The following is a 22518-nucleotide window of genomic DNA, read 5'->3' as shown; positions in this document are numbered from 1 at the left end:
TTTCCTACTCAATTGTTATTTCCTTTATATTGTAAGCCCAGAAGCTTGGCACTACATCTGCTAAAGTAAAGACTACACTCTCAACAGTCACTCTGCTTCTAAAAAGGCTTCCCCATACTCAGAGAATTCAAAATCATGCCCTACAATATTGAAAAATCTATTGCTTGATCTCGGATATCAATCTTCTTCCTGAACTGAACTTGATACCAGAAGAATCTCCAAACTCATCCACGAATTAAATTATCCCTGATTTTATAAAATCTTCCCCACTCACACAAATTGTTTCATCCTTGGAATGTTCCAGGATAATTAATGACGTCCTTTACTGTTATTGTCATATCCTCTATACTGGTATCTGGAAGGTAGCATATCATTCTGACTGACTGCAAAACACCACATGGAGCTGTTGAGAAGTACATTCGCTTCCATCCTCTTTATAGCTACATTTTTTGGTTGGAAGGATTAGATTTCCAATAGGCTTGAAAGGATTAGATTTTTATCAGTAAATGTTGGTAAGCATTAACGTAGACGCACACAAATCAAAGAAAAATATTTGCTTATTTGACAATAAGCAAAGGAAAAATATTTACTTATTTGACAATAAGCAAAATTTACAGAGAGGCAAAGTAAAAAAAGATGCTGCTTGAGAACTTATGAGAATTTGATTTAATGAATATTTACTTAGTAAATGGTCATCATCATGTGTCAAAATATGTGTTTTAATTATTATAAAACTAACTTTTTGATTCTCAATGGCTACTGCCATTAAATAATTGTCTCACCCCCTTATAATTTCCTGCAACTGTGAACATTTAAATTAATAACAAAATGCTTAAAATCCATAATTTTGTGCAACTGTGAAAATTTAAATAGATGAAAATTTAAGAATGCATAAAAATAAACATTGATATCTGCTGAAATTAGTCTGTCAAGCTAAATATAAATGAGGCTACTTAGGAGCAAAGAACAACCCAAGCTAAGTGGCATGTAATAATATGCACTGCTCCTTGAAGTTAGCTCTTGGAAGTCCCTTTTATATTACAGATATAATTGCATGACATTTGCTCTATTGGCCTGAATACACAGTCTCACTAGACATGAATATTTACTTCAAATACATTTTATATTAAAAGAACTGAAAGAGAAATTTCACAGCAATTCCCAGAGACTTAATGACAGTTGTTGAGTATACTAAACATTCAGGCATGAGCAGAGGACTAAGCTATTTGTTAACAAACTTCTAAGCTAAAAATCCAAAATTAGCATTTGTAAATCAGGCCGGGAAATCCTATATTCACATTAACAGAGGTTAACATTACTGGCTCAAACAACAAAGAAGTACAAATTGCCTCAAACTCATGCCCACCCCTTGTCAGATATTTTCACAGATTAATTACTGCCTGGGTGACAATCTAGAAAGCCAAGTCAGACTTTCCAGAAACCTATACAAACCACATTTATAACCTCTGTGGATAAAATCATTTGTATGTCGGAGGTAACATCATACCCTTCACTAGGCAAAGTTTAGAATGTTGCAGAAATATACCTCATCTACGTTACTTGTTTATTTCATCAGCAGTGCAGCATTACAAACTCATAACTTTATGTTACAAAAATATGGAGTTGTACTGTAATAACTAAAAAAATATTGAAGTTACTATTATGTCAGTGACACAAGAGATAATAGAAGGAACTACAGCAAAGCAGAACGTGGTTGGTAGGAAGAAGAAAGAATAGTAAGATGTTACAGGCCAGATCCTCTGAGATGTTGAGCAAAGCAGCCACAGCTTCAAATGACTTCAGAGGAATTTGAGGATGGTCAGCACTCCATAACCCTTCGCAAGATCAGACATTATGACAGTAAATCATTTCTCTCATAAGCCATGTTCTCCCGAAATCATTTAATTTGAAATCAAAATATGTTGCAGGAAATATGCAACTCTAAATATACGTTTAATAGTTTTATCATTTTAAATTACTTCTCCAACCAAGAAACCTTCAAGCAACTAGCCAGCTAATCATTACTAATGAGAAGAGCAGATAAGGACAATTTGTTCAAACAAACCTACAAAACTAAAATACATTTGCCAGCTTTTATCCTGCCTACTTGTTGTATTCGTTCCTATACTCTTCCTTTTTTTTTTCACCCACCCCCCGCCCGCCCGCCCCCTTTGGGATAAGGACTGTGCATTTTTTTTATATTTGTACAGTGCCTGGTACCTGCTGACTGCTACTGCAATATAAAAATAATTCAAAATAAGAAAAATAGAAGGAAATCTGAACACACAGTACATGGCAAAATAAGGCTCTTTTCCTTACAATACCTCTTCTTCAAACATGCCTCTCAAGAAAATGCTGCAATACAATAGTATTACATGTAAAATATATTCACAAGATATAAAATGTAGTGTCTAGGATAAATTTTATACTTTAAGAATAATTTATATTTCCTAAATTTCACAAAGAAACTGAAGAAAACCAGGTTTCAGAGTAGCAGCTGTGTTAGTCTGTATTCGCAAAAAAGGTAGCTCACGAAAGCTTATGCTCAAATAAATTTGTTAGTCTCTAAGGTGCCACAAGTCCTCCTTTTCTTTTTGTGAATAAAACCAGTTTTTGAAATGTAACCATCAGCAATGACCAAACATACTTAGTATTCTGGTGTTATATACTACATTATCTGGATAATACTCTCTTGTAATATTTTAGTTTTCACTTTTATGGCTGAGACTACTTTAAGCACAAATGAATTTTGTAAGTGTCACTGAACTGTAGAGGGGAAAGGCATTAAATTGTATGCGTCTGCAAGAAATAAGTTTTGAGATAACCATTCTACCACTTCTTTTCTTTGTTCTCGGAGTGCCAGAGGCAAGCAGAACTACTGCAAAGCAATAGCAGCCACCAGCATATGTAGAGAGGCTACTGTGCTGTGATCCGGCTTTACCTTGATGTTGCACGTTCACACAGCTGTCGCAAATCAGTTTTTGCAAACAAAGGGTCCAATGTGGCAAGTAACAGGAGCTACAATAAGTGAATTACAAGAGTTCTTATGGGTTGGAATGGACCAACTGGCCAGGAGGTTTTCTTAGATAGCTTAAAACCTTTAACATACTGTTGAGAGGGTAGGAAGTCACAAAACTGCTGACTCAACTCTGTGGCTCCAACCCAGTAGCTGGGAAACTCAACTAATGAAAGGTTCCTGCCCAGAGAAAGATCCAGGAGGGTCATAAATGAAGTATGTTCAGGAACCCCCCTAGCTAACTTCCGACCTCAAGAGTTCATCAGGGATTTCTATCTATACTGAACCTTCAGGTAGTTTTCCCACAAAGAGTGGAGTTTGCTTTCCTCATCTACATGAGGGTGTGATTTTCAAAAGCACTCAGCACTGGCCTACCTCTACTCTCAATGGTGGAGTGTTACCATTGACTGCAGTGGGAACAAAAGTAAGCCCACCTTGTGAGTGCTTTTGAAAGTCCCAGCTCTAACGTTTCACAGCTTGGATGTTTTGTTTATTCTGTGTTACAGTAAACAATTAGGCCAAAGCTTGTGGCAATGTAGGTGAAGTAAGTGCTGTCTCACCAGCCCCAGAAGTGAACATTACCCATTGGTTGGGGGTTTAATGCAGGCTTCTCCAGTAGGGTTGCCCAGTCTTGTGAGGGGAAGTTCTAAAGGGAGAGAACATACAGTAGGCACTAAAAGAAAAGGAGGACTTGTGGCACCTTAGAGACTAACAAATTTATTTGAGCATAAGCTTTCGTGAGCTACAGCTCACTTCATCGGATGAAGAAACTCAAGCAGGGAATTGACTACTAGTAGCTGAATCTCAGACTGCCAAACCCCCATGATCAGGCCTGTCCAAACAGCTAGCTTTATCATCCTCATCAATAAAAGGCTGCAGCCAACTTTATCTACAAGTCAATGTGTGTCTTTTCTCAAAAGAAGGAGTCCTGTGATAAGAGCTAATCTAAGAAACCTGAAGAATGTAAACTATTTTTTCTTCGTAAGAAAAAACACACAAGCACAAAGCTAGAAGGATTACTATTGACCTCACCCTCTCTGCCTGATTTATCCTGGGTTATGGCCTGCTGCAGTGCCCATTGAAGTCAACATGCCTTGGATCAGGTCCATAGTTTTTAAAAGGATGTCATCCCAAAAGGAAGACAAGCACCCTTCAGATTTAGACAGGAATGCTAGTGGCTCCCAAATGCAGGAAACTAGAAACTAAGGCAAATAATTGTAGGTACTTATCTTAATAAATACCCGGATCTTCATCCTCACTAACAACATGAAGTCAGCAAAAGAAACTTGAGTTTTATTTTGTGAATAATGTTAAAATAAGGGAATTTGAAGGAAAGCCCAGGAGAGTCCCCACTTCCATAATACTGAGAAAGCATTTATTCAGTGGCCAGAGCAGGGCACAGCTTAGCAGCACATCCTCTTAGTTCCATTTGGCTGTGGAGAACTTTGCAGAGTTTGTGAATGTGGCTAGATAGTGTACACTTTATGATGCGTAAGTTCTCAAACAGAACTTTTTTTCTCAGGCAGCATTGTTCATTTTACCTTAATCTGTAAGAGCCCCCTATCCCTTCTCTTTCGCAGAATTAGTGCACTCCACAGTTTGGACAGATATAGAGACTTTGACAAATCTTTGCAAATATTAGCCAAGTCCGTTATTCTGAAGCACTGAACAGATCTCTTGCTAAGTCTTCATATAAGTATCTAACACATTATACTCCTGATTTACTGGTATTATAAGCAGTTATGTACTATTGACCCAATCTGTCTGCAGAAACAGCTGCAACTCCTATTGATTTAAAAAGGGTATTTCTGCCCTCAGTTAAAGGGATGGATTTGGCACTCCCTGTTTTCCTTTTGAGTACACCAATACAGTTTTCAAATATTTCTTACTGTACTTTTAAAAAAATGTTACAATATACACAGAAAAGGGGATTCTTAATAATGTAACAAATTAGAAGTGAGGAGACATGTTGTAATTGAACTGTTTCCCTTCACTTTCACATCTTACACAGACGCAGAATTTAAAAAAGTCTGTAGTTGTATTAAAGTTTCAGAGATAATTCAATTATTTTTCTGAAAAACCCACACTCACTAAATTACACCAAGGACTGCTCCTTACATTCAGAGAATGGCTCACATGTTTCTGACAGTTAGAATGTTTCTCACATTTACCACTGTCATCTAGATGTAAGCATTATCCCAATTTCTTTTTCAAGAGAGAATTCAGGAATATTATGCACATCTTAAATACATGGGTAGTTTACAATAAGCTTTATAGAATTTTTTTTAAATGAACAAATTATACCAAATAGATTACATGATTTCAGTGACAGGTGCCAATGCTAATTGCCCTATGGTACTTTAAATAGGGCCTAAGTGCCAGCTCTTCTCCCCTCTCGGCTAATCCTCATCACTGCCCAGTGTGCCCACCACAATACATAAAACATAAAATAGATATTACATCATCGTTATGTCTATTTCAGGACCACAAATGGAAGTCCCAAAATAGGCTTTCCTTTCCAGCATTGGTGTAGCTATATTAAGTCCTCTCATTACAGGTTCATTATTTTTAACTAAAAACCATCAACACAGAGAAACATAGCAATTGTCATACGCTGTCAAACCAGACATCCACCTAGCCCATTATCCTGTCTATGACAGTGGTTTATATACTATGTGCTTCAGAAGATGGTACAGGAAATCTCATAGTAGACAATTATGAAATAACCCCTAACGGAAATTTCTTCCTACACCATGTCAGAGAGTGGTTGACATACAGTATATATAAAATCCTTTTATAAAAAAAATCCTACTTGGCCTCAATGATATCGTGTGGCATTGAGTTCCGATGATTGTGCATTGTGTTAAAGAAACCCTACTTTTCATCAGTTTTAAATTTCTTGCTTTTTACATTCATTGGATGTACCCCTAGTCATGCATTATAAGAAAGAGTAAATAAGAGAACGTGGTTTACCTTCTCTATTCTTTTATATCCGTATCATGTCTCCTCTTATTCATCTTCCCCCTAAAACAGTCCCAATGTTTTCAACTGATCTTCATATGGAAGTCTCTTAATTACATCCCTTTCTAAGTCTGCTATACCTTTTTTGAGATATAGCGACCAGAAATGAACACAGTATTCTGAGTAGAGTGTGGTCACTGATTTAAATATTTTAAATTCTATTCTAGTACAGTATTTTATTTCCTTTTCTGTTCACTGAGACCCATTAAGTAGATGTAGAAAGTTCACTGAACCCACCAAAACCCAAGTCTTTTATTCTTAGTGGATATAATAAATTTAAAACCCAGTAACATGTACGAGTAATTCAACTATTCCTTCCAATAGATGAAATTCAATGTTGATATTGTGTTGCTCTTTCATCTGGCTTTATTAGGTCCTCTTGGTCTTCTCTAGTCTTGACTAACCAAATAATTTTGCATCAGCAGCAAATTTTGGCACCTTGCCGTTCAGCCTCTTTGTTAGATCACTAACAACATTAAACAACAGTTCTTCAGAGTTCTTTTTTGCTCAGAGTCTAATTCAATTAGACTATTATTATAATTCTATTACTACTACATAAAACAAAAACCTAACTAACGGTGAGGCCCCAATCTTGGTACCCCCTAGGCACTAGAGTAATAAACATAATAAATAATAATAGAAATACACATCTTGTTTTATTTTTCAAAAAAATGAAATAAGGGAAGAAACTTGCTGCAGTCTGTTAACTTTTCAAAGTTTGGGTTTTACTCCTCACATTAGCAGAGCACCAGGAAAGTCCCTTAAAGAATGTCAAATTGGGATTAGATTACCCAAGGTTTCTGTTAATTCTAGAATACCAAAGGTTTGACATTTCAAATACCATGCTGACTCCCTTAAGAGGAATGCCTTTCATATGGATCTGTTTTAAGATTACGATATCATTAAATTCCTATCAGACAAAGTATTTTTCAATAGCTGCTTGAAAATAACCACAATTCTTTACCAGGCTAGCAGTAGCAGGAAAAACGGTGGAGGATGAACACTTAGAGCTAGAGGAGCTTTAAAATTCTTGTCCTTAAGCAATCTCTCAGTTACTTTAAGCAGTGATTAGAGCCGCATGTGGTCATGAACAGGAGGAGATGCCACAATACAAAGCCCAAGCATAGGAAAGAAACTTATAAATGTGGATGCACTCTACAAAGTCCAAAAGGGTCAATCCCCATGAAGGGGTTGGAAGGCAAACCACTGTGCAAGCACAGTTATGTCACACTTATTATACCATGATCTAATGTTGCTAATTCACTACAGTAGATCTAATTTCATTACAATATCATCATGCCAATGTCATTACAAATAAAGGCAACTATAATAACAAGGATCCTGCAGTCCTTCCTCTCACAAAACTCCCCTTGAACTCAATGAGAACGATTTTTTAAATAACCATGTTATAGTATATTATCAAGTACAAATCCAACATATCAGATAAAGTCAATGGAGACTATTATGTTTTCAAAAGAAAAATGCGCCATTTGCACTATCTTAAGGGAAATGTATCAGTAAAACTATATTAAGACAGAACACTGTAAATCCCAAGGAAATTCTGAGTCATAGTTCCATGTTGTCCTTTACCACTCACTAATCGGAATCACTAATCAGAAGGTCCAGCACTCTATAACATACGGGTGAAATATACAGTGAAGAGAGAAAAATATACATACAAACTGAATACATACTGTCTATTTGCTCTTGTGGCTAAAACGTTGGTTTGGTAATCAGGAGATCTTGATTGCCATGTTCATTTCAGAAATTTGTAAAATTAGAAGAGTATTGCACCACTGCCAAAAAAACAAACAAACAGTGACTCATGACTAAATAAAATGGGACAGAACTATTCAATAGTAGTAGCTCACCAATGAAGTGACTAAACGAGGTAAATAGGCATTTATCTATCTATTCCGGGTTGATTTCAATGTGTGTTCCCATTTTCTTCTTATCCTTTTCTATTTACATCTCTTCAGTTTAAACAAACATTTTGATATGTTATTTATTGTAATTATTTGCTTTAAGCTTTTTATTAATCATTTTAATCTTTAAATTGTTTTCCTTGTTTTTTTAAGAGGTGGAAAAACAATTAAAACTTTTCACAAAAAAAGTTGAAATTTCAAAGGGGGGGGTTCACTTCAAAGTGTTTGACATGGAGCAATTTTTGATCTTATTAAATTTCACAGAATTTGTTTTCACCACAAAACTTTACAATTTTTTTATTTATCAAACATTCAATTTATAATAAATTATAACAAACATAATCAAGAGGGTTTTTTTTTAAAAAAAGAGCTGAAAATAGAACAGAAACCACACAAAAAAAGGGGCAAATGCATTTTAAGATCTTCCAGTGTAGCTAAATAAGATTTTCAATAAAGGAAAAAAATTAGATAAATTTCCCTAACAACTTGGATAAAAAAAATTAAAACAAAACAAAAAGTCTATGAATAATTTTGTCTGTGAAGAGGCCATTTTTTGATTACGCTCTAATGATTTCTTGTGGTTTTATTATTTTTGTTCTCGTTTTCTGTGTTTTTCCCATCATTATTGTTAGTAATTAATTATTTATTATTATTATTAAAGAACCTAGATGCCTCAATCTGAAGTGGTCCCCATTGTACTAGGCAATTGTTTAAAGAGAGAGAGAGAGAGAGAGAGAGAGAGAAGATTGTTCTTTGGGGCAAGGATTATCTACCAAAAAAAAGACTATCAATAGCCAGACAGAAAATAACCAAACTATAGGTATGCAACACCTCAGAAATACAAACTTGCTACACTCTCCCATCAACCCCTTTTCCCATTATTTAGTTTCCCCAGAACCAAACCCACTCTTCCTCCTCTCTGTGCACATACCAACCTTTCAGCCTGCCCACCTCATAAAACAGCTGCAGGCTCAGTCTGGGAAAACACACTCACAAACTGGCTCAAAGTGTGTGAAGGACTGCTCCTAGGTAGTCTCTATACTCACTCATTTACTCTTTCCGTGGGCTTTCCCTCACCTGGATCACCCAACACTCACTCTCTCCCAGCCCTTCCATCCACTTTTGTGAAGTCAACCAGACCGACGCACATTTGCTATTATCTTTCACCTTTCATGGGCCACCATCCCTCCCAAATTCTTTCCCGCCCCCTTATTCCACAACATCTGCAACCACAATCTCTTCACTCCTTCCCACCTAACGTGACCAGACGTCCCGATATCAGGGGCTTTTTCTTAAATAGGCAACTATACCCCCCACTCCGTTAAAAAAAAGTGACCCGATTTTTCACAGTTGCTATCTGGCCACCCTATTCCCACCTGTCTTCTGGAGTGTCACAAGGCATTGAGTCTTCTCACTGTTTTCCTTCATTTTGGGCTAGGAGTCTTCCTCCTCAGAACACCCACTCGGGAGTCCACATTCCTGGAGTTCCAGAACTTTCCTAACTTTCCAAAAAGAAAAGGAGTACTTGTGGTACCTTAGAGACTAACCAATTTATTTGAGCATAAGCTTTCGTGAGCTACAGCTCACTTCATCGGATGCACACGGCTGTTACTCTGAAACCTAACTTTCCAAGGGTCTCTGGGCGGGCCACAAGATGTTTCAAGGGGTTTGGAAACCATGGGTGAAAAATCACATGTGGCATAACTCCATGCAGTTCAAGTGGTGGTGGTGGGATGGTGCTGGGGGGAAGGGGAGAGAGATAAGGGATGCGTGAGAGAGATTCATCTCAAAATTCCCTGTAGTTCTGCTGCATCCTATAGCTAATGGAGTATAGAGATGAGGAGTGTGGCACACTGGGCTCCTTAACAGGCTGCTGCAGTTAGTTGGTGCAGTAGGAGCAAAGCAGAAGAATAGCCTAGTTGGGAGGGAAAAGAAATAGCTGCAGGAGGGAATCCATCTGAGAAGAGAGGGATCTAGTATGGCTGGTAATCAGGGTGATCACCCTGGGCTCTAACTACTAGGGGTAACAAATCAGCATATGGGGGGACATCCTTCAACCTTTTTCTTTTTTGGGCTCAGTTACTGGTGGGAAGAAGGGGACAAAAATATTTTTTATCTAGGATGGCAAGACACCTATGGCTGGTCCTTGGAATGGCTTCATTTCTGTTCCCTGGTGGAAAACAATTAATTAGACGTGAGCATAGGACTAAGAGGTCAGGACACAATCCTGTGCTCTAGAATTAACTTTGGACTTCTCTTCCCGGTTCTGCCACACACTAGGATATAACCTTGGGCAAGTCACTTAATATATGTACCTCAGTTTCCCAATCTATAAACTAAGAACAATAATATTGCCTACCTCATGAGGCTCTGTGAAGCCTAACTCAACAGTATTTGTAAAATGCTTTGAGGTCCCCAAATAGAAAGTATTATAAAAATAAAAATTATTAAAATATTACCTTACAAAAGAGTCTTTTAGAACTTAATGAAGATTAAATCAATAGGGTTCTATGGATATTACTCTGAACCACCTGTGTAATAAAGAATTATCTTAAATATTCTTAAATATTAATACAGAACTACATGCTTTTATATAAAATTCCATCAAAGTCTACAGATGGTCAATAGTTTTCTCACAGGAAAAATGGTCTTCACAGCTTGTTTCAAAAACAACCAAAACCTGCCCTTATGAATCTTTCTGTTGACATCAATGTTTTTAGGCACAAGAGGATTAAATCAAGATTGCTATAGTATCCCTACAATATAACAATCTCTATTTTGGTAATTGTGCTTGATAAGTACAATCATACTATATACATCCTAATTATTATGGCAAAAATGTATGCACATACTTAATATTTACACACACAAGTAGTCCCAGTGGCTTCATTACATGAAGTTAAGCACATGGGTAAGCCTTTGAAGAACTGGAACCTATAATTAAAGTACTGAGTATGAAAGCCTAATGAAAAACTTTCTAAGACATATTAAATAACTGCATTCTTACAATAGTTATATCAACAACCTAACTACAACTTAGATACAATAGAACTGACGTGCCAACGAAGGAGCCTGATTTATTTATTTTTAAAGTGTGTCTTTCATGCTACAGATATGCATGTAAAGCTATTAAATTCAGAGTCAAATAATACACTTGTGCTTTAGCACTATGTAATTAATTCCAGACCCAAAGTAAAGACAAATAAGATGAAAAATATCTGTGGTCCTTTGACTACACTGGTACCCGACAGTTTTCAAAAGCACCTCTGACCCTTCTTCGGGCTGAAAACTTTCTCCATGTTTGGTTTAGCCATTTTTTTAGCAGTTTGTGCAAATTTGAGTAAAAAAACAAAAAACACCTAATTCATGGAAGACTGTTCCATATTTAAGCAAGGCATCTGCTGGCATTTAATGACACGACGAGCCATTAACAACAGTGGCTAATTAATCCTCAAAGAACACCATTGTGTTATAATAGCTGTAACTACTGGGGTGCAAACATTTGAAAGTCACAGATTTTAAATATACATTTTTAAGACACATTGTATGTACAAAGCAGCACTAAGGGCTCCACCCTGCAGTTTTCATCCATGCGGGCCCTGATCCTGCAGTCAGACCTGCACAGACAGACCCCCTGTAATTGTACAGAGCCATCGGACCTTTACATGAGGACAAGGGTTTCCCCATACAGATGTGATTGCAGACTTGGGGATCCAGGAGTTAACCCATGGATTTAAAGGACTATCATTTGAATAAGGGCTTTGGGACTGGGCCCCAAATCAGCAGTTTGCATGGCTCAGAAACTTCTATATCGTGCCCACTGGGTTTGGATTTAGGCCCCAATCCTGCATGAAATTCTGCTCAGACAAATGCCCTGTGTCTGTGCAGAGACCCATTGAAATCAAGGGAGGTCCAGCTGCACAGTCATTTACAGATCATTGCCCAAATCCCATTCTATGCATGTACAAAAACTACATTAACCTCTTATATTTTAAACCAATGTTAGATATGAGTGACAGCCTTCCTAAAAGGGCAATAGCAAACCCTGGAGTCTATATGTCATTATAATGTTTGTTTGATACAGACAATTTCAAATAAATGGTCAGAAGACATCAGACAAGGGTGACAATCTCCAGCAAGTATCTCCTAAAAACTACTTGTCTTCTTTAATCTCTCCCACCCTCACAAGGCTGGCAGGTGGCCTCAAGAGCTCCTGCTTAAGGGAGCCATTTTATAGACTGAAGTCACAAGCACTAAAGAATTCAGCATACAGTAAGTGTATGTTTTCACACATTTTAATAGCAAATGTCTATGAGGAAACAGAGTAAAAACAGTTCATTCTACTGTGAATACTGCCCTTGATTGCGGGCCACATACCACAATCTCAGGAACAACCTCTGAATGATCATTCACTGTTATTGCCCAGTTTACCAGTAACTATTTGTTTCTATAAAGTTAAAGTTACAAGCCACAATAGATAGAGAGGTGCTTATAATGGAACTGCCTTTGCAACCAAAACTACAGTGTTCCTAATGGGAAAACATTGCAATACCCTTCCACACACAATACCTACTGTATGGCCCAAATGGATTGTAATAGGGGAGGTTACTTTTGAATCTTTTAAGATTATTTGACTTTGGCACATTAGAAATGAGAAGAGATGTCACAATGCTCACACAGTCTTGTAATATTGTAATTTCTGCCCAACTTGTTACAGCCTTTGCTGTAGAGGAATGGTCAGTGTAGACTTGACTTGTAACTAACAAAGAACAAGGTAAATCCATCCGGTGGGGTGAGGTAGGGCAGAGGAGGATCCTACAGTGTAAATAAGAAAGCAGCTCAGCAGAAAGCTTAGCTTGTCCCCAGCTGTTTACAAATATATATTTATATTGATTCTATAAATCATATATTGTTTAGACATTTGCTTCAGTATATTTCTGGATTAGGACAAGTTTAGCTGAGATAAATTTGCATTATGTACACATACAAGTAATCTGTCCATAATTGCGTTACAACGGATGATAAATTATAATGGATGGGAACCGATTTTTATACGCACACATACGCCATCAATTATGACAAGACTGTTTTGAAAAAGTCACTACCGCTCCGGCGCTGCGATCAGTGGTACAAGCAACTACAAGTTACACATTAAAACAACGCGGACAAACTTCAGCAAACTCTACTGCTCCTGCTGCTGCTTACCTGGGTTTACATGTAGAGGCGGCTTCTCCTCTCGGGCAGGGACACTGGGAATGCCCCCCCCCCCCTTCCTCGGGAAAAGGCAACAAGCTGAACTCAGGCTTCGTTCCAAGTCACCCAGGAGGGTTTCCCAGCGGAGAAGGTTTCCGTCTTGACCGGGAGAGGGTTCCCAACTGGTGAGGGGGGGGGACAAAGTAGGAACCGGTGCTGCTGGGAAGAGCTGATTGCTGCTCAGCTGGGCCGAGGGGAAATCAGGGTGGTGCCGGATTTGGGGGCTCCCGGAGGAGAGGGAGGGAAACTAAACCAACGACCCCCACCCAATAATGTTGTCCCCGCTGCGGCGGGGAAAGTTTGAAGGAGTTTGGGGAGGCGGAGGCAGGACGCTGCGGCCGGGAGGGGAGTTTGCAGGCGGTGAAGGGAGCCGTGGGCTCCCGCTGCAGCCCGCGGGGGTGGGGGAAGGAGAGAGGGAGGGGATTGTCGTCCCGAGAGAGCGAATGGGGCCGGAGGCGGCGGCGGCTGCGGCTGCGGAGCGAGTGCGTGTCGGAGTCGCTGTGGAGCGCGGAGTCACAGCCCTGGAATCCCAGGAATGCGGAGCGGCCGCTGCTACTGCGGGGCCCGGAGACGTCGGGGACTTGACATGGGCTGTTTTGTTGTTGTTTGTGTGTTTTCTTTGCAGAAGAGGAGGAACGAACCCCGTCGGCGGGAGGAAGAGGAGGGGCGGGCTCCTGCCAATCCCGCCTGCTGCGACTCTGCCAAGGTCGGGGCAGAGCCGCGGGACGGGCTTTTCGCTGCTTTCCCCTCGGAGCCCCCCTGTCTGCGCTGGTCCCGCCCGCGCCCCTTCGCCTGCGCTACCTTTGCAACCCAGTTCCTCCCCCCGCGTTCTTCCAGCCAGTGAGAGGGGCAGGGAGCGAGGGGCGGCCGGGGGGTTGAGGGTGCTGGGAGAACAGCGAGAGTCCGAGTCCGCAGGGGAGGGTTTGGTTTGGGATGGGGGGGGGGAGCGGGAATGTTTGAGAGGGAGGAAAGGGCTGAGTCAGTCCTAGGGAGTGTGTTTGGTCTGCGGGGGCTGAGGCAGCCCAGGGGAGTCTTTCGGAGGCCAGTTTCTCTGCCCCTGCCTCCCCGTTTCAGCCCCACTTCCTCTGCTGTGACCCCCACCCCGCCGGTCTACCTCCCCCCTGCCCTTCAGGCTGTCTGGTCTAGCCGGCCTCCAACCCCACCCCTCATTCTCTTCAGCCCCTTTCCCTGTATTACAAAATGGGCCGCCTTTGAGCCTCTGCGCGCTTCCCTACTTCAGCCCCTGCTCCCTGGCCTGTCCCTCTTTCACATCTTGTGTTAGGAGCCGACCCACACGTGTCCAGTGGCAGGGCGCTGGGGAATCCAGCTGCTGCTAGTTCTCCCTACTCCTTGCCAGCTCTTTGCTGGGATCCTCCAGAGGGAGCGGACGAAAGGCTCCCTGGCTACCTGCAATGCTGGCACCACTTGTAATTGGAGAAGAAACAGCAGAGAAAACCCTGCAGCCCCCCAGATGTGCGATGGGGTAAAAGAGATGGGAATGTCATGCCAGAAGCATAACATTAGTGCAGCCACCAGAAAGGCCCTTCCTCATCAACAGTGGGTGAGAAAGGGCCTTTCTGGTGGCTGCACTAAGATTGGCTGAGGAGCATGGTTGGGGCACATTGTAAAGCCAGGCTGCTGCTTCTGCTGAGATGATGAATCAGTTATGAATGAACTGGTGTTAAGAATATGTAGACACCCTGCAAACAATTCCCCAGATATTTATAGTGTTTTACAGGTGTTGGGCATTTAAGTAATATATCATTAAAATAAATTCACAAAAATTTTACTCTTAAAAAAGAGCCCTTGTTTGCCTAAAAATCAACACTGAAAATCGGGAGGAAATTACCTAAACCAGATTTTGAACCCTTATATTAAACCACTTTTAGCTCTTAAATTCACCTTACTGTGCTTGATTTCAAGTATGGGAGATTGTTTAGGAGGGTAGTTTGAGTAAAATCTATTTATTCATTTTTGAGTTAGCAGAGCAGGAGAGAACCAAATGGAGGGTAGGAGCAACCCTAGAATAGGGCACAGAATTCCTTTTGGTGTCAGAGACGTACACAGAATATGCTCCGAAAACTGTAAAATTCCCTACACAGGAGTTAGAGAGTTTCATGAGCAGAGTAATTTCTAAAAAAATGGGTGACAATTGGAGGGTTGTTTGTTTGTTTTACACTTATGTAACACATTTTGGTATTCATACATACTTTTCCCCTCATTGAAGGGCCAGGTCCTGCAATACTCATTCAGTACATGAGTAGTCAGTGGGCATTACCCACATCAGTAAAGGTAATAGGATCAAGCCCTTAAAAAAGAGAGAAATAGCACAGTTCCTCAATTTAGATAGATTCATAATTGTGCTTCAGGACCATATGTGGAGTCACAAGTCTGTGTCTTACCCCTAAGATTGTAAAATGTAATTACACTTTGCAGAGAAAGTCCTATTTATCTGAAACGCTCTAACAAAGCTGTTGTGAGGCTTAGTGAAGTAAGTAAATAGTATCCACGTCTTACAGATGGTTATGCTGAGAAGTGATTCTGATGGTAAACTGTTGCATTCAAAGGTTTTTCTTGCTCCAGGTCACACACTGAGTCAGATACGGAGCTGTGAATAGCACCCAACTACAGAACTACAAAGACACATTCAGTCACAGCACAGCAGTAGGTAGTGCACCATGAGCAGAGTAGCTGCAGCTGGTAGCAAAGCAGGAGAGGACAGTGGAGTTTAGAGTTTCCTTACTCCAGATCTGTAAGATTCTTTTTTATATTTTCCCCCTCACAAGTAGAAAAACACAGAGGGTGGGGTGGGGAAGTGGGCATGAAACTCCTGAAGTTTCTGCTGGATTCTCTCTGCAACTTTGAGGCCCTACCAAGCAGGCAGAAGACTTTACTTCTAAACACTGTGGAGGCTGGCATTCACAGGTATATCTTAATGCCTCACCACAAGGTGTTAGCCACCTCTGCGGTTTTGTTGGGCCCCAGGTACTGCTCCTGGCCCCTTTGTCCTCCTCTAGACCTCACTGCACCTGTACAGAACTCTTCCATTCAAGGAGTTTTAAGTGCGAGCATACGGTAATATTGCAAGCAGCACTAACACAGTAGCAGATACTGGCTCGAGTATCTGCTAGTTTTGAATGGGAGCTGAATCCCAGCTCCTGTCTCTCCTGTCCCAGCACAGTCCTGAAATACTGAAGAGTCCAAGAGGAGATAAAAATATGCCCCAAAATACAGCAGCTTACAGAGCTGACCCTTTTGCAAAGCCCTGCCTGCAATGGCAAGCTGTAGCCCAAAGAGAAAACCCACCCAAATATATAAAAGCTGCTGAACCAAGGAGTGGTGAAAAGCATGGCCTACTGTGTGACAATACAAATATTAATACCTGTATTTGGCTCTTAGATACTATGGAGAGAGGTGCTTTAAGAAATACACAATTGGTTAGTACAGACAAGCTTCTGAGTGGAAATATGTCACTTTGATACCACTCCCACCTTCAGCATGTGTAGGACCCATTGTATTCTTGTTGCCATTACTTTGCTCCCCAAAACAGAATGGAAAGGAGCATACAGCCCCGACGTTTAAGAAAACAAGTTACCAGCTTCCTAGAGACCATGTTTAAACATAACTCTTTTGCTAGAAAAGTGTTGCCATGATTTAAAATATTATTAAAGATGGGACTCAGTGGTTTTATATGACAGTTTATGGAATTTATCTCTCTAATATCCCATCTGCCCTGGAAAAAGTTTTTTGTTTGGGTATCCTTTTGCAGCAGAGTAGTCCTAACAAAGTTGATATACATTTTGGATTTGCAGAGCAGACAGGACTGAATCATGTTTTAACTCTGTTCCTAAACCATGCTAAAGTCTGGCACCTGAGCAGAGCTGTAACATAGCTAAAAAGAAGTGAAAACATAATCCAGTATATCTATACTGAATGAATGGTGTGTCAACCATATCAGAGGATTATTGTTTTGTATCTGGGTATTTTTATCAGTAAAATGTAAAATGTCTATGGGACTTGGATATGGTGTACAATGAGATTTGAAATAGTTCTAGCACCTGGTAACACCTGTGTTTAAACACTTCCAACATGTTTATCCTGGGCTAAAGCAATTTTTAAAATCTTGTTATAACACGGAAAATGTTCAGTCCCTGTTTATTGGCAAAACCATGTCATAACCTGTTTTCAGCAAAACTCCCTTTACACTGTGCTTAAGCAACATCTGGCGGTTTGCTCTGAGAACAGTAGATGAGGTTTAATTAGCTTTACAGCCATCTACATTACAATCAAATCAAAGGACACAGTTGCAACACAGTTCGAATATGTAGTGTAAATATGACCTTAACTGTGCTCCCTAACTATTCTAAAAGCTAGAACATGTGCTGGGTACCCTGACTTGGCTGTAACTGTAATGGAGACAAAAGCTTAGGCAGTATACTGGGAGAAACTTCTTAGTCCTAAAACCATATCTGTACTTTGTAACTTGGTACTTTCAATTTTTTTAAGCTTACCATAATTAAGACAAGTTTACTTGTCTAGTGCCCTATGTGCTTGTTAATGATTGCATTTAATAGTCCTTTTCAAAAATCTTCTCTTTGAAAAGGAATTTGGATTACACAATTATGGAAAACAAACCTGTTGCCATCAAGCATGAGCTAACATGTTATAGTACTCTATAGCTTACAGTGTCTTACAGCCAGCACCAAGTTTTGTGGACCAGGAAAACTTTTCTGTGATTATCCATACAAATAAATTATGGAACATTGAACATTCTAGTTTGCTTAAAGTTACAGTCTATTTCTACAGGTTTGGGGAATAACTGAAAATCTCGGCCTTTTTTTAATCCTTGAATAAAAGTTTGTAAAATCAAAAAAGTTTTAGTGTTTGAGACTGATTATAGTGGTGAACTCTTGCTTCCACAGTTATGGTTGTGTCACCACTTCTATTATAAACCCCATTTTTCAGGCTCTTATGGAAATTGTATAGAAATGTGTTTCAGGGTGGACATTAATTTGTCACAGAGACTTAAGACAGAAGTAAATATTTTTCCTAAGTTGTTTTGGGGTGGTTTTTTTTAACATCAGTTAGGATATTCTTAGGATATTCTAGCACAATTAGAAATTTACTATTGTAATTTTTTAGTTTATACAATCCAAAATCGGCATTCATTTAAAAAAAAAAAAAGCTCATTTTTTTTAGTGAATTTACTGCTCCTGAAATTACTGGTTTGACAACCCTGGAGATCCAAATCCATAATGTATCCATATAACAAGGCAACAGTAGTGCAAACCTAAATAAAAGTGACACGATTTTCAGAGGTGCTGAGCACCAGCATCTCATAAGGGCACATTTCAGCAAAGAACATTTAAGCATGTGCTTAAGTTCCATGGAAGTTAATGAGACAAGCACATACCTAAAGGTAAGCATAAAGATGGACTACTGAATCAGGGTCTAAGTCTAAGGGAATTTCAGGTGCTCAGAACTTCTGAAAATCAGTCTCTTATTTAGGCACCTAAATATGTATTTAGGTACCTAACTTTTGGCACCCACATTTGAAAATATTGATCTATAACCCACATTTGAAAATACTGATCTATAACCACTCTTTGGGCCATCCAGTTCCTGAAAATAGCAAAGAATTGGTACCAAGAGACCTGAATTTATTCTTGGTGCTTTGACTTTGACACCTACACGTTGCTTATCTGTAAAATGGAGATAATACCCTCCTAGTTTACAAGATTGTTGTAAGGCTCAATTCATTCATGCTTTTAAGGCTCCTTAAAATCAGCAGATGGAAAGCATTATATAGTAATATAAATATCAGCGTTGTTTTCATATGTATTTGTAGAGCACCTAGTATAAGGGGGTCCTGATTCACACTGGATTTTATGACAACTACAATAATATAAATATTAAATAATTATACTTTTTCTTTTCATTAGTGATTAATTCAGAATATGATCATATGGTTTTCTGATATAAAGCCATTTTAGAATGTTGAGAGACTGAGATTTAAAAATTGGTTATTATATGTGCTTCACTTTAATTTTCACAAAATGTTAAGTATTGTCAGTATGTGACCAATTCGCCTTCATACCATTCCGAGTCATTGCAATCTATCTGGTCAATGATTCATGAACTAAGAGTGATTTAATCAATAGTCTGTAATGAACATCACGCCAAAAAATGCATTTCTACATAGCCTCTATCATTTAGAGTTTTAATTCATAGAGACATGATTCCAATAAATACAAGTGACAAGTGTATTGAATAAGTGATACCATTTGTCAAAAAGGTGAAGTGTGATTTAGGGAACTGGTAGTAGGATTAAACCCTTTTACCTCATGATCAGTGATTTGAATCTGACCCAAATTGTTGTTAGTGACTGAAAGTTGTTACTGCCTGATGGCTCTTTTTATCTGGGGCCTATGTGAAATTAGTTAATGGCCTGAGTCCACTTCTCAATGGACAGATTTCCACATTACAGATGGCCAGTTTGCCAGCAGTCTTAGCAGAAAGGCCAGTTAAGACTCAGTGGATTTTCAGACTGACTCACCCTCAGATTCCTAGATGTGGTCTGATAAAGAACAGCATTGAGGCACATTAATGGAATTGTGCAGGGAACTTCGAAACTGCCTACAGTAGATAAGTTTCAGAGTAACAGCCGTGTTAGTCTGTATTCGCAAAAAGAAAAGGAGTACTTGTGGCACCTTAGAGACTAACCAATTTATTTGAGCATAAGCTTTCGTGAGCTACAGCTCACTTCATTGGATGCATATTCCGATGAAGTGAGCTGTAGCTCACGAAAGCTTATGCTCAAATAAACTGTTAGTCTCTAAGGTGCCACAAGTCCTCCTTTTCTTTTTACAGTAGATAAATGATTTCAGTTTCCAGCTGTGGAGAATTGGGCATCTTTCATGATCATTAAATGATTTTAAAAAATTGCATCGCAACATCCAGATCAAACCAATTCCTTTTACAGATATGCTATATGTTTTTAAAATAAATACACTATATATTTAGAGTTCCAGCTGAGCTTCTGACTTGATCTCATCCTAAGCACTAGCCTGTCCCACCAGTGTTACATACTATACCAGGGATGGTCAAACATACTGGCCTTCCGAGCCCCATCTGACAATCTTCAGAAGTTCAAGAGCCGGGACACACCTGCTAGGGGCTGGGCCTTGGGGCTTCAGCCCTGCGGGAGGTGTCTGACGGGGCTCAGGGCTTCAGCCCTGCTCCTGCTGAACCCTCAAGCCCCGGGAAGTGTGTCCTGCAGGGCTGAAGCCCCAAGACCCCCTTCCCCACTAGCCACAAGCCCATACTCCAGCACCCTGCTGCAAGGCAGGGGTTCCGAGCACCTCCACCCATTCTAGTAGGTGGAGAATGGTGGGGGGGATGTGGTGGGCTCTGAGAGCCACACTTTAAGGGTAAAAGAGCTGCATGTGGTCGAGAGCCACAGTTTGGCCACCCCGTACTATACCATAACTTACACAATGCCTGTATACGCTATAGCAAATTAAAGTGAATGTTAAAGTGAAGACAGAGGGCCAAATGTTTCCCCCCTGCTGAAAAGTCTGGGGAGAAGTGCTGAGAGAACTTTGGCAACTTGGTGAATTTAAGCTTCCTAAGAATGTTCCCCTCAGGGAGAGGGATTGCAAGCCTCAGAGAGGGGGCAAGGGATGTGGCCTTGAAAAAGAAGTCACAGTCAATCCCACAGATCCTGTAAGGAAGACCAGCCCTCTAGCACCTATATAGCACGGTGACTGGTGTCCTATCTTATGTAGCCAATCCCTGGGCTCCCCTCTCCTTGAAGAGACAAGTAGTAACTCCCACATAGATTTTCAATCAGAAATTGGCCTACTCCAACTAAACATACCATGTAAAGCAACTGGTGTATGCAGCTATAAAATGTTGATATTTTCTCTGTTCTGCACTTTTACATTTCTAAGAACTCTCTGTGTGTACAGAAATCAGCAGTAATTCTCAGAGCTTGCTACAGACTGTCAGGAGAGACACATATGCTGTTCTCATCAAGACTTTATTTTTGTTCTTTCTTTTTCCAAGGGCAGCAGAGAATGGGAGTGGAGCCAGCCAGCAGGAGTTGAGGTAGCCAAGCCAGAGCATGCCAGAAGTGCTCTGCCCAAAGTGTCCAGATAGGAACAGAACCACATAAGGAGAATTGAGCCAGACAGAAAAAACTGGAGGAAGGACAGTTTTGGGTGGTGATTGGAAGAGCCCCACCAGTTTTTTTCCCCCAGTATGGAAAAGGTATTGTCAGGAAGGTATTGGGACCAGTAACATATCTAGTTGCTAGGAAGTAATACGAACTGTATTAACCAGGTGTACTAGATAAAAGGCGCAGAACAGGAAATAAAGAACTGAAGTTAGAGCTGAAGATTATGTAATTAGTGTAAAGGGAAATGATTGTTTATCAGACTAGAGATGATGTAGGTAAAAATGTTACTGAAGGTGAATCACAAAATGCAGATGGAGGAACTGGAGCAAGAACAACTGCTAACCATGCTTATTATGCACCTTCCACAAAGCCTTTTTTTTTTTAAGTTACAAGAGTAAAGTATAGTGTATATAGCTATGAAAGTGTTATGCCTTGTGTGACAGAGTGACAATATATTGTAATATCCTGAACAAACCTGATGGAATCAAGATAAACTTTATCGAATTAAATTATTGAATTAGGGTTAATAACTTTGGCTTACATTGTATTAAAAATGCAATTGTGGATGTGTTATTGTGGCATTGTATGTACCTTCTCCGGTAGGGAGGAGGATGCTAATGTCCTGCATTATCAGCCTTTTGAAGCCACCCTCCTGGAAAGGTCCACATATACTAGTTCAAATTGTATTCTCCAGGGACTAACAGACAAAGAAAGGATTGTTGGACAAATAGCCTGGTTTTAACCTGGCTCGGGGCCTTCTTCCTCATCCAGCAAATGGACAGGACCCCTGATCCATGGAGAGCCCCAATCTGTAGAGTAGGGTTGGAAGGACTGAAGCTGTGATGAACTTGTGACCACAAAGAAAATTCCTTGGGTGCAGTGTTGAAGAACTACTCCTGCTAGAGCCCCTGTTAGAGCTGGGGTGATGTCTGGTGAGCTTATTGGCAAGTGTGTAAGGTTTTTTATTGTATTTAATATTTTTTCTGTAGTGCTTTCACCCTAATAATAAAATTAGTCTTGCATAAAAAGAGCTATGTGGTGCCTTATAACTGTAGCAATTACACATGTTAACCATCTCTGAGGAGAAAGCAAGCAGGTGTCCTTGGACAACCTGTCTGCACTGG

General features: G+C 39.9%; 1 protein-coding gene across 1 annotated transcript in view; it reads right to left on the bottom strand.

The window, feature by feature from the left end:
• Positions 1–13665, bottom strand: part of PTPN14 (protein tyrosine phosphatase non-receptor type 14) — a 181773-nt gene extending 168108 nt beyond the window's left edge. The window contains exon 1 of the mRNA XM_073338920.2: positions 13168–13665. The gene's annotated coding sequence lies outside the window, so the exon portion shown is untranslated. The remainder of the gene's footprint in view (positions 1–13167) is intronic.
• Positions 13666–22518: the final 8853 nt, after the last annotated feature.

Source organism: Lepidochelys kempii, chromosome 3, assembly GCF_965140285.1.
Source record: "Lepidochelys kempii isolate rLepKem1 chromosome 3, rLepKem1.hap1, whole genome shotgun sequence".
NCBI classification, from domain to species: domain Eukaryota; kingdom Metazoa; phylum Chordata; order Testudines; family Cheloniidae; genus Lepidochelys; species Lepidochelys kempii.
The sequence above is the reverse complement of the archived record's forward strand: the minus strand, read 5'-3'. Positions and strand labels throughout refer to the sequence as shown.